This window comes from Gossypium hirsutum, chromosome A10 (assembly GCF_007990345.1).
Source record: "Gossypium hirsutum isolate 1008001.06 chromosome A10, Gossypium_hirsutum_v2.1, whole genome shotgun sequence".
Classification (NCBI taxonomy): domain Eukaryota; kingdom Viridiplantae; phylum Streptophyta; class Magnoliopsida; order Malvales; family Malvaceae; genus Gossypium; species Gossypium hirsutum.
Genome location: NC_053433.1, coordinates 43967266 through 43977837, shown reverse-complemented (window position 1 = coordinate 43977837; position 10572 = coordinate 43967266). Strand labels below are relative to the sequence as shown.

The following is a 10572-nucleotide window of genomic DNA, read 5'->3' as shown; positions in this document are numbered from 1 at the left end:
TTAAAATTTTATTTGCATATCTTATATGTGTGATAGTACTTGTACAAAAATTTGATGTTTTAATTTTATATTAGGAATGTGAATTTTGCTTGAAAGGATCTAGTTGAAAGACTTGGAAAATTATGATAGGTAAATAAGTAAGGACCAAATAGTATTAAAGTGGGAAAGTGTTGTCCTTGCATGTCAAATTAGCCAAACTAAAACATAGTGGCCGGCCATGCTATGGGTGGAAACATGTCTCCAACATGTTATGCTAGTGATGTATGTTAAGAAAAATAAAATAATGAGCATGGTGATTAAATAATGAAGGGAAGGGTGATGAAAAAAAAAATAATATCGTCTCATCCACACCCCCTTGTTGCCGTGAATTGAAGAAAGAAAACAAAAAAAAAGTGTTCATTCTTGAACATCTTTGGCCGAATAGAGGAAGGAAAGGAAGGGGAAAAGCTTGAGAAAATCGGCTATGGTGGTTTGCTAGACTAAGGTATGTTTGATGTTGTCCTTGAGATGCATGCATGTTTTAGTAATTGACTTGAGTTCTAAATAGCCCATGTTCAAATCTTGAATCTTGTTGGTAACATGAGCAATCGGTCATGAGAAAGTGTTCAAGAAATGGTTGTTGTTCATGTTATTTGGATGAGAAATGGTGAGTTTTGTTGTTTCATGTTAAAGTTAGGTGAATGATGATAGAGGAGTGTTTGAACTATAAAAAGAATCGGCTACCTTGTTATGAGCTAGGGCCGAATGTGAGTTTGGTTGTGTTTGAATATTACATGCTTGGTAGAATGGTGGATGAAGGTGCCGAATGTATGTTGGATTGATAGAGTCTCCAAATTGATTTTATGTGTGTATGCATGACCGAATATACGTGGTCACATGAGTAAGGAAATGAGTTATTTGATATGTGGTAAAAGTTAAGTACTAAATCGAAGGTTGCTAAAATTGCCATTTCTTTAGCCGAATATGTGTTTGATCAATGAAGGAATTGTTGAAGAATATAGGTGAACTTGGTGAGAGTATTCGGCTTAGTGTATAAATGATATAAAGATTTTAGGAAATTGTTTTGGTTAGGTGTATGTATGATTAAGTATATTCGGCAATATACTTAAAGTGGGTACATGATATTACATTATAATTATTGAGCTTAAGTATATGGATATGTGTATATGTGGTCATATAATGACATTTTTGTTTGAAAATTTAATGATATGTGATTGCCGAATGTGATAAATAAATTCATGTTATTGGGTTAAATATTGAATACTCTTATTTGTATTATTTAAGCTCAAGAACCTAAAGGAGAGGCGTCCAACAAGGGGAAATCAAAGGTCATCGAGTAGCCGACTCGGAATTATTTTACCCAACATAAAGTAAGTCATTAAGCATATAGTTGGTATTAATTCAAATGGTCATAACGTTTATGTAATGATGCTGAATGGAATGAATAAATATATATATATGCATGTACGTATGTGGTGATGAAAGTGTTGAATGAAAAGAAAAGAGGTGAGATGTATTGAGTTGTTGATCTTGGAACTAAATGTGCGGGTATAAACATTATGACCATGAGATTGGCGCTAAGTGTGCGGTTTTAAATTGTGCAGCACTAAGTGTGCGAATTGAATATGTAGCACTAAGTGTGCGAGTTTGACTATGTAGCACTAAGTGTGCGAGTTGACTATGTAGCACTAAGTGTGCGAGTATGATTATGTAGCACTAAGTGTGCGAGTTGATTATATAGCACTGAGTGTGCGGACTTAATATGTTCTTGAATCATTATGGACACTAAGTGTGCGACACTATTGAGTCGATCACGGACAGCGGATCGGGTAAGTATCTTGAGCTCATGGCTAATAGGTGCTATGTCTATATTTGGAGTTGAGCTTGGTAAGTTTGAACCCGTGTGACGAATATACTTGAAGTCACGTACATAAGATTTATCGTGGAATGGGTGAAAGGCCGTTTAGTTGTATGATTGTAACGAAAATAAAATGATTTATGAAAATGCCTCGAATATCCTATTGATGAGTATATGAAATGTGAATGCATGATTTGGTATGAGATTGAACCGATAGGTCGGAGGAACTATGGTATGGTTCGGTATGGATGGAGTAACTAGCCTCGTTCCATTTTGTTTCCTCTTGTGATAATGTTATTAATGGATGGTAGTGTATTGCTTATGACTTATTGAGTTATAAACTCACTCGGTGTTTCCTTGTCACCCATACTAGGTTTCTTGGACTCGTCTCTTTTTGCGTGGTCGGGCCGTCATCGAAGTCATCACACCGGATAGCAAGTTTTGGTACTTTCTTCTTAGTTGGCTTAGGAGAACATTTCGGCATGTATAGGCTATTATGTTGTGTTTGAACTTTGGTATGTAACCTTTTAGCCATGCGAAAATGGCATAAATGTTCGGTTGGGTTTGGATTCATACGTTAGGTCGCAAATCTTGATAATTCGACCTTTTTATGCCATACGTCATGGTTGATTATTTTGGTGTTAAAATTCATGATATGGCAATAGTGTAGTAGGGGGAAGTTTGACAATGATTAGCCTTTGGCATGGTTAGTCATGATCATAATTTGTGATATGCATGATGAATTATTAGTTAGATCAAGGAGTAAACACGAAGTGGGCATAGTTGCTTTCGTAACAGATGCTGGCAGCAGCAGTGACATGAGATTGAAAAATCACTAAAAATAGTAGGAGTGGAATTAATTGATGAATAAATTATGTAATCGAAGTTCGATGAGTCTATTTTCATATAGAAGTAACGAAAGGATCATATGGACAGTATGTTAAGAGATAATCAGGTTCTCGTGGGACAGGGCTAGAACGGTTTCTGGATTCCCTGCTCCGACTTTGGAAATTCATTATAAATTAACCAGAGATAATTAGGTGTCATACCATATATGTATAGATTTCTCTCTGAGTCTAGTTTCTATAGAAACAAACGGTATCAGTATGGAAGTTCTGTACAGGGAGATATCAAGGTCGTAAGGCGCAAAGGTCAGTGTAGTCGACCCCAGTAACATGGGAGACTTTGACTAATAAACTATACTAATTGGCCCGACAAAAAATTCTAGAAAAAAATATGTAGATGGAAATATGAGTCTAGTTTCAGGGAAAATTCACGGAACTGGATTTTGAGTTCCAGAGCTCAAGATATGATTTTTAAAGTGACTAGTACGCAGATTGACAGCTTGTCTGGAAAAATTTTAATAAGTGGTTTGAAGTCTGTTAACACCTCGTGTTCAACTCCGGTGACGGCCTCGGGTTCGGGGTGTTACACTAGGGTCAGTTTAAGGGTGTCACATTTATGATGTGGAAATATGACATGCAAGAATGTTACATGAAGTGCAAGAAAATGATGATACATGACAAGTTATATATGAAATATGTGATTTATGTTATGTAAATTCTTAAAAGCTGATTTTCTATTTGAGTTGTGTCTTATTATACTATGAATGGACAATTGGTACTATGGATAGTGAGATCGACACTTCGAGTAAGTTCGTATATAAATAATCTGCCGATTCTTTTTATGTTAATATATTTTGATATCATATGAAATGTGGCTGCCTATCAAATGATTATTTGATGTAAATTACGAATTTAAATTGATTACGGACAATTTAGTAAAATGTTTAAAAGTGAGGAATTTCCCGGTTGAACCTTCGGAATAGAAACGATGCCAATGAGCTATTGTGAGGTCACGTGTGTAGTACTAAGTGCAGGCTACTACGTGTACCAGATAATTGGTCGCATGCGTAGTACTAAGTGCAGGCTACTATGCGTACCTGATAACTTTGATCACGTGTGTAGTACTAAGTGCAGGCTACTATGTGTACCGGATAATTGGTCGCATGTGTAGTACTAAGTGCAGGCTACCATGCATACCAGATAGCTTCGGCTACAAGTGTGGAAATGAGAAAATGTGCAGGCAATTGTGTATCTGTTATTATTCCGATGAGTTCAACGGGAAATCGATTAAGTGAAAGTGATTATGTGATGAACAAGTGCAAGTATATGTTTATTTGAATTTATGAGCAATATGCTCGATATTTGAGCGAACCTCGGTAAAATGGAAGGGATTAAGTGAAATTGTGCAAAAGTGAACTTTAGTAGTAAAACAGTGTTGGACAGCAACAGTGCATGAATTTGAAAATTTACCAAAAATTGTGTAAGTTGAATTAAATTTCAAATAAAATATGTAATTAAATTTTATTGAGTCTATTTTCACATAAAATAAACAGGGGAAGCAAAAGAATTCCATATTATGTGATATTTAAATTCTTGTGAGACAGTGCCTGAATGAATTCGAGATCCCCTGTTCTGACTTGGAAAATTTGTTAAAAATTATAGAAAAATAATTTTTGGGTATAATTTATATGTATAGAATTTTAATAAAAACAAACGAAAACATCATCCGAGGTTTTTACTATGAGATAAATAAATTTTAGTAAAGAAAGGTCGAAGCTGTTAAACAGCAAAACAGGGGAGATTTTGAATAATAAACTGTACTTATTGGTTGGACTAAAAATTCTGAAAATTTTATAGTGAAAATATATATGAGTCTAGTTTTCTGGAAAATTTATGGATATTAATTTGGAGTTCCGTAACTCTAAATATAAATGATTTAGTGACTATTACTCAAGAAAACAACTTAACCAGAACATGTGTAAATGTACAAATGAGTTAGTTTTATTGTGGGAAGCATGTTAGTAAATTGCTTATTATTATTTCATGTGAGCTTACTAAGCATAAAGCTTACCCCCCTCCTTTCCATTTCTTTTAGTGTTGTCAGGTTAGCTCAGGGTTGGAGACTGTCGGAGGCAGCATCACACTATCAAGTCAACACTTTGACACTATAAACACATATGCTAGATTTATCAAGTGAGTGGCATGTATAGGGACCTAATTTTATAACATGTGTTCTTATTATTTGGAAAAATATATTGGTCTTTAGTGAGCTAATGATTCTGACTTATAAATCTAGCTATTTATGTTATGTTTGATATTGGTGATATGCATATGCTTGGTTGTCATGCATGGTTGGTAATAAGTTGTTTAAGTTGTTTAATTGATGAATTAAGTTTAGTAACACTTCATGCTTGACTCTGGTGATGGTCTCGGGTACGGGGGCGTTACAAACCGTGTTGTGAGTGGTGCAGGAACCTAATTGGTATGTATGAGATATGAGCTCATTGTATAATATGTGACTGGTGTGGATGGTAATGAGTTATGTTTATGCCTACCTTGGTATTATGAACATGTTGATTATTGATAAATTGTTGTTGTACACTTACTTATATGCAACTTACTAAGCTTTTATGCTTACTCCCTTTCCTTTCCATTTCCTTATAGTGCCGCATATCTAGCTTGAAGTTCACTAGAAGTCAGAGATATCGATCACACTATCAACCAAAGCATTAGGTATAGTTGGATTTATATTTTTTATTATGGCATGTATAGGACTTAGACCTTATTATTTTGTGTTTTTGAGATTTGGAAAAATGTGTTGGCTTGGGTTGGAAGCCTTTCAATTTGTATTAAGCATTGAATGACAGTAATATTCATTTTGATTTTATAAAAGATGCATTCTCATGGTTGACTGAATGTCTATTATGGTTGATTTAGTTATAAGAGTTATACTTTTTTCGATATTGGTTGGTATTGTATGGAACTATATATGTAAGGGTAGCAATGAGGCTTGGTAAATAGCCTTATACTACGCACACAGGTAGGCACACGGGTGTGTCTCTAGGCCATGTGGGACACACGGTCTGCCCCATGGGTGTGTGGTCCGACTGTGTGTCCCCTGCACGTAAAAATTGTAAGTCAGTATGCATGGTAATAAACACATGGGCAAAGACACGACCGTGTGTCTCAGACGTGTGGAGGGCACGGCCTAGCACATGGGCGTGTGCCTTTGCCACGTGACATTATGAGCATGCTGACGTCAGAAGCAGAATACCCAGGTTTTTGCACGCGGGCTAGGACATGGGCGTGTCGCGACCGTGTGAGAGAGACGGGCCAATGACACAAGCGTGTGTTTAGCTGTGTGAAAACCCCCGTAGGTGTGAATTAGAAATTAATTCTACATGGGTGTGGGATACAGGCGTGTCCCAGGGTGCTTAGGCCGTGTGACCCACACGGGCCATCAGCACGACAATGTCGCGTTGGTCACACGGGCGCGTTGCCCTTCCACACAGGCGTGTGCCCTGTTTTAAGGACAAAATTTTCATAGTTGGTTTAAGGACCCAGTATGGTCCCGAATGGTTTTCAATGGTTAATTTGATGCTCGTAGGCCCATAATATGAAGTTTAAAGTAGAAATTGAAAAATTTTAGTTTGGACCGAGTCTTAGTGGCTTGAGATTGTTTGTATGCATGAGATCAAGTAAAGGTAATGCCTCGTACTCTGCCCAGGCGTGGGTTACAGGTATAGGGTGTTCCATTTAGTGGTATTAGAGCTATGGTTTAGTCAGTTCTAAGACTAGCCTAGCGAGAGTACGAGTCTAGCTATACATACCATAACTATATATTGATAGCGTGACGATTTCTAACAATTATAAATTATGTTTTCATGTAGTAAATGGATCCTGGTAGAGCCAAGGCAGATGACGTGGAAAGTAACGTGCCGGCTCCCGCTGAAGGGACCGCGCCAGTTGAGAGTGACCCATGACTATAGGCCAAGGCAGAGGGGTTAGAGACTTATCTCTGAATAATGAATGCTTGGTACGCAAAGTTTGTTCGTGTGAATTCGAACACTCCACCTCCCCCACCTCTTCCGATTCCTCAGCATGCCCCGATAGCTCTGCCTGGCATGGACATGTTTAGAAGAGAGAAGCCTCCGATAAACAAGATCCAGAAACAAGGGGTCGAGGAATTCTGGGCTAGCATGGATTATGACCCGGAGAGGGTAGAGTTTTGGCTAAAAAATGCCATCAGGTATTTGATGAATTGTCATGCAAGCTTGAGAAGTGTGTGAAGTGTGTAGTGTCGCTCTTGAGAGATTCGACCTACCACTGGTGGGACACTCTCGTGTCTGTGGTACCGAGAGAGAGGGTAACTTGGGAATTCTTCTAGGAAGAGTTCCAAAAGAAGTATAATAGTCAGCGGTTTATAGACCAAAAGAGAAAGGAATTCCTAGAGCTAAAACAAGGCTGAATGTCAGTGAAAGAATATGAGTGTGAATTTGTAAGGCTCAGCAAGTATGCGCGAGAGTGCGTATCTACAGAAGCCACCATGTGTAAGAGGTTTGAGGACGGTGATAAACCGTAATTTATACATATTTTTACCCCATGTTTAAATGATTTTATGGATGATTTTCCATTAGAATTGGTGAATTCCATGCTCCTAATGCTTTAATTTCATGTTTTATACTTAGGAGAGCATAGGAGAGCAAAAGGAACGAGAAACGGGCCAAAAACGGAGAAAATGTGACAAAGTACGAACCCAACACAGTCTAGACTTCCTCACACAGCAATCCACATGCTCGTGCCATTCTAACAAGCTCGAGCACAACCTAAAGTAATCACACACGGGCGTGTCCCTACCGAGCCCAAGTGGAGTCCAATTTGAAAAAGGCTAATTTTGAGGGCCCATAGGCATTCCAAAGCCTATATATACACCCTAGAAGAGGAGAAAAGGGGGACACAGAAAATAGGGAGTAAGGAATTACTCCAAAGAAGCCGATTGTTTCATCTCAGAAGCCAGATTCATCATCAAGACTGAAGATCTCTCCTTAATTCCCCTTCAAGTGTTTTGGGTTTTCTTTATGTTTTTTATTCTTTATTATTCTGAGATGTTTTCTTATTTAGTTATGAACTAAATTCTCTAAATACCTTAGGGGAATGAAACCTAAGATGAATCTTGTTATTATTTTCTGAATTGTATGATAAATATTTAACTTGTTATTAATTATCTGTTCTTAATACTGATTCAAGATAAGCTCTTATTCAGAGGAGGAATAGACCCTATCTAAGAGTACATTTATCATAATTAAGTGGAGTTGATTGCGTGCCTAGACATAGGGTGACATGATTTTGCCGGATTAGGGTGAAACCTAAAAAGGGATCCATAGATCGAGTTAATGCAACCCTAGAGTGTTAATTAGAGAAAAGTCTCAGTTATTCAATCTAGGGATTAGATGTTATTAGTCTTGAATAGGGATAATAACATAACTTAGGGATATCTACGGAACAAGTTAAATGAATAAATCGTCCGGTTCGGAGCCAGAATAACAAGTATAGTCTAGGTGGATTTTTCCCTAGGTATTGTCTTCATTCAATCGATTTTTCCAAAAGCAATTCTCCAATTCCATTCTCTGTGCGTTCTTAGTTTAGATAATTAGTTAATTAAAACAAAAAAACCTCTTTATTCTTAGGCTAGATAATAAAAAGATAGTCATTACTAGTACTTTTATTTCCTTTAGGTTCGACAATCTAGTCTTGCTAAAAATATACTACTGTTCGATTGGTACACTTGCCTGCATTGTGATAATAGGTAGTTTCAAGAACGATTAATTATAAATATTTAAAACCTATCACGAAATAACGCGATGTTGTCGGGGAACTAAGATATTAGGAACGCTCAATTTTTATTACTTTAGCCATTTATTTTTCTTGCAATTTAATTTTATATTATTATTATTACTTACTTATTTACTTTTTCCTTCTCTTGGCAAGTTTTTATAGTTTATGACTAGAAGAAACCCATCAGGGCCACTACTTTTTGACAAAGAAATCAATCGCACAGTTCGTAGAAACCAAAGAGAAATAAGGCAAAGCTTAAGATACACAGAGAACGAGCAAGAAGACGATACTCAACCCCTAACGGAAGAGATGGCTGAAAACCAAGGTAATCAGCTACCTCCTACAATTGTGATTAATCAAAATCCTACTCCACGTACTATGTATGATTATGCTAAACCTTTTTTAACAGGAACTGAATCAAGCATAGTTAGACCTGCTGTAGCTACAAATACTTTTGAATTAAAACCTAACAGTATTCAAATGATACAACAATTTGTTCAGTTTGATGGTTTGCAGGATGAGGATCCCAACGCTCATTTAGCCAACTTCTTAGAACTATGCGATACATTTAAAATTAATGGCATTTTTGATGATGCCATACGTCTTCAGTTGTTTCCCTTTTCATTGAGGAACAAAGCTAAACAATGGTTGAACTCGTTACCACGAGGGTCAATTACTACTTAGGAACAAATGACTGAAAAATTTTTACTAAAATATTTTTCGCTGGCTAAAATGACTAAATTACGTAATGATATCTCTTCTTTTGTTCAGATGGATTTAGAAACACTCTACAATGCATGAGAGAGATACAAGGACCTTTTGAGAAGATGCCCCCACCATGGGTTACCGCTTTTGCTCCAAGTACAAACATTTCACAATGGTCTGAATCTTTCGACTCAACAAACGGTTGACGCAGCTGCTGCTGGAACCATCAACAATAAAACACCCGAAGATGCCTATGAGTTTATATAGGAGATGCCACTGAATAACTATCAGTGGCAAGTCATGAGGACAAAGCCAACGAAAACAGTCAGCGTTTACAACGTCGATTCGGTCACCATGCTCTCTAATCAGGTAGAACTCTTAAATAAAAAGATTGATGGTTTTCTTAATTCTTCACAGGTTTACCCAGTAATGCAGTGCGAAACTAGTTGAGGTGGAACAAACCATTCGGAATACCAACCCTATGGCCACAACATGGATAACGAGTAATTAAACTACATGGGTAATAATCCTCGACCTCAAAACAATCCATATAGTAACACTTATGGAAATCAAAGACCAGAACATCCTCTGGGCTACCAACAACCACCCTACCAACAGGAAAAGAAGCCAAACCTTGAACAGATGCTCTCAAAGTTTATATTAGTGTCAGAAACCCATTTTCAGAACACCGAGACAGCACTTAAAAATCAACAAGCGTCGATCCAAGGGCTCGAAACTCAGATAGGCCAGCTTTCTAAACTAATCTCCGAATGGCCACAAGGTAGTTTTCCAAGTAATACCGAACCTAACCCAAGGGAACAACTCAACACAATTAATATTCAAGATGACGAAGAAGTCATTGAGCCTGAACCAGAACCGAGGCAAGAAACTGTGGTAAACAAAAGTCAAAGTGAGGTAGATCAAAATACAAACAAACCAGTGACTGTCGAATATAAACCTCGTGTGCCATACCCCAACGCGACAAGGAAAGACCGCTCAGATGAAAAAATTGGTAAATTCTTTAAACTCTTAAAAAAATTACATATTAACTTACCATTTATTGAAGCTCTATCGCAGATGCCAAACGCAAAGAAATTTTTAAAGGAACTTTTAGCAAAGAAGCAAAAGTTGGACGAGGCGTCACATGTGGAGCTGAAAGCAGTTTTCTTGGCCATTCTCCAAAATAAACTACCCAACAAACTAAAAGACCTAGGGAGCTTTACTATTCCTTGCATAATTGGTAGTTTAGATGTTAATCATGCATTAGCTGATCTAGGGGCTACTATCAACGTCATGCCTTACAAAATGTTTAAGCAACTAGGTATCGGG

The 10572-nt window shown here is 37.2% G+C and overlaps 1 non-coding gene across 1 annotated transcript; it reads right to left on the bottom strand.

Annotated features, from left to right (window-relative positions):
• Positions 1-9276: 9276 nt before the first annotated feature.
• On the bottom strand, positions 9277-9383 carry LOC121209320 (small nucleolar RNA R71). Its single transcript, XR_005904437.1, has one exon. It is a non-coding gene; the product is annotated as a small nucleolar RNA R71 (small nucleolar RNA).
• Between the last annotated feature and the right edge of the window lie 1189 nt (positions 9384-10572).